At 43.7% G+C, this 2,989-nt stretch overlaps 1 non-coding gene across 1 annotated transcript in view; it reads right to left on the reverse strand.

Moving 5' to 3' along the window:
• Positions 1-178, reverse strand: part of LOC123687564 — a 1,906-nt gene extending 1,728 nt beyond the window's left edge. The window contains exon 1 of the ribosomal RNA XR_006749282.1: positions 1-178. This exon is cut by the window's left edge and continues 1,728 nt beyond it. This is a non-coding gene — a ribosomal RNA (small subunit ribosomal RNA).
• Positions 179-2,989: the final 2,811 nt, after the last annotated feature.

Consider the following 2,989-nt stretch of genomic DNA (forward strand, 5'->3'; position numbering starts at 1 on the left):
TTTGCATGTATTAGCTCTAGAATTACCACAGTTATCCAAGTAAATGTGGGTACGATCTAAGGAACCATAACTGATTTAATGAGCCTTTCGCGGTTTCACCTTAATTTGGCTTGTACTGAGACATGCATGGCTTAATCTTTGAGACAAGCATATGACTACTGGCAGGATCAACCAGGGAACTGCGTGCTTATACGATCGGTCCACGAGATTGCCGGTATGGCCAAACCCGTTCGCCTCTCGTCATGTGGCACTAGCCATGTCGATTGACTTCGACTAGCGCCGCACATCAGTAAGTGCAAGTCCTCGACGAAACGACGTAACAGCCCCCAGTCAGCATGAGACTCAAGCTATATATACATCATCATCATCTCGGACAAAACACCGATCAAAAATGAGAAAGTTTCTAGAAACAATCCCTCGCCAAGGCGTCCATATATAATACGAACCCCCGGCTATCAACTAATTTCTTATACACATTCCATCTCGACCCTTCGCTATACATGTGAATATAACGACACGGTGATTCGAGATTCAACAATATTTGTCGCTCGGAACGAATTGAGTGGTTGCAAATTTTTTGTGAACATAACCCGCAACGGGCAGAGGATCACGATTTTAAGGTTGGTCGCTTAAAGGCCATTCGACTACAAAGAGACGAAGCGGACCGCGACCTCGCTGCATGAGGTTGACGAAAGCGACCCAAGATGCGAAAGCCGAAACCAACACACCTTGCCAGTACCCAAACGCCGAGGTCGGATTCGGGTCTACCACTTACCAACTGAATATCATCCTAAAAAGAACTCCAAACAGTCTAGGACAGGACCCATTCTCCACCCCTTCTATATATGTCAGGAGAACCCCGGATTCCCCTCCAGACACGATTTAGCAAACTTTTCCCGATCGATCCGACCCACCGAGGCCGTTTCGACCGTTCGCCGCGCCTACTAGAGCTGATTTCTTCGGACTCCGATCAGAAAATCCGCCGATGCATGTCGTTAACACCTAGTCCGCCTCGTCCGATCGATCGAGGCCGTTTCGACCGTTCGCCGCGCCTACTAGAGCTGATTTCTTCGGACTCCGATCAGAAAATCCGCCGATGCATGTCGTTAACACCTAGTCCGCCTCGTCCGATCGATCTAGGCCGTCTCGAACCACCCATCGCGCATCGAAAGTCGCATCTCTCGAACTCCGATCCGGAAATCGGCCGATGCATCACGTTAACTATTTCTTATATATCTAATATAATATACATGGAGACGGTAAGAATTCTTTTAATCGAAGATATACATATACTTCTCATCAATATCCAAAAGCTTATCGAAAAATAAATTACTCAACTTTTACGTGAAGAATCGTTCACCCAAACCTTATCCCCTATATATGTCAGGAGAACCCAAGGTTCCCCTCCAGACACGATTTAGCAAACTTTTCCCGATCGATCCGACCCACCGAGGCCGTCTCGACCGTCCGCTGCGCCTACTAGGGCCGATTTCTTCGGACTCCGATCAGAAAATATACCGATGCATGTCGTTAACACCTAGTCCGCCTCGTCCGATCTATCTAAACAGTCTCGACGCACCCAACACTCTTTCAAAGTCGGATTACTCGGACTCAATCTGAAAATGGACCGATGCATGACGTCAACACTTAGCCCGCCTCGTCTGATCTATCTAAGCCATCTCGACCCACCCAACACGCCTTCCAAGTCGGATCACTCGGACTTCGATCTGAAAATCTCCGGACTCATTTTTATGAATATCCCCAGTCAGTAAGAACGTTATTTCGCCAATATATACCAACAATAAACCATATTCCAATAGCTGAACCAAAAATATAATTCCCGATCCAAACGTTCTGCATCGCCCAACGCGACCACCTTCCCTATATATGTCAGGAGAGCACAGGGTTCCCCTCCAGACAACACTTACGCTCTATCCCCGACTCTCGGTCGATCGATAGGCCAGGTCAGCGGTGTCTGTTTCGGCCGAAGCTCGGACTTTGGTCAAAATGTTCCGATACAAAATTTGAACCAAGATAGATACAGATATGATTCCTTCTTAAATATACGTTGATTATCGAACAGAATATGGTAAATATTTTGCGATGACCGAGGATTTCATGAATTTTTTTTTTTTTTCGAAAAAATTTTCTATTATCGGAATTTCCTCAAATTTCATTTGGTTGCCTCCTAATGCTTATTAAAAATGATAACCAACAATCAGAATCATTATTTATCATTTATTTCAATTTTTATAATGAAAAACGTTCACGTCCTTTCGCGCCTCTCGATCGTCGTTTACGTGATGCATCGGTCAGCCCTAGTTTACGTGGTGCATCGGTAAGATCGAGTTCACGTTCTGCATCGGTCTGCCCGAGTTTACGTGGTGCATCGGTAAGATCGAGATTACGTGGTGCATCGGTAAGATCGAGTTCACGTTCTGCATCGGTCTGCCTGAGTTTACGTGGTGCATCGGTATGATCGAGTTTACGTTCTGCATCGGTGTGATCTAGTTTACGTTGTGCATCGGTAAGATCGAGATTACGTGAAGCATCGGTATGATCGAGTTTACGTTCTGCATCGGTCTGGACTCTGAGATATATTTTCGACGTGAAAATGTTCCGATACAACTTTTGAACCAGGATAGTTAGAGAGATGATTTTTTCTGGGATGTACGTTGATTGGGGAATGGATTGTGGAAAATAACTTGCCATGACCGAGGTGTTCTCGAATTTTTTTTTTTTTTCGAAAAATATTTTCTGATTTTGGATTTCACTCAAATTTGATTTCGTTGCCTTCTAATGTGTTCTAAAAGAGTAAATCAGTAATCAGAATCGAAAAATATTTTTCGGATTTTTTTTTTTTTGAAAAAAAATTTTCTGATTTTGGAATTTCCTCAAATTTGATTTGGTTGCCTTCTAATGTGTTTTTAAAGCGTAAATCAGTAATCAGAATCAATATTCATTGTCGACTTTAATTTTTATAAGGAAA

The sequence above is a fragment of the Harmonia axyridis genome, chromosome X (genome assembly GCF_914767665.1).
Source record: "Harmonia axyridis chromosome X, icHarAxyr1.1, whole genome shotgun sequence".
NCBI classification, from domain to species: domain Eukaryota; kingdom Metazoa; phylum Arthropoda; class Insecta; order Coleoptera; family Coccinellidae; genus Harmonia; species Harmonia axyridis.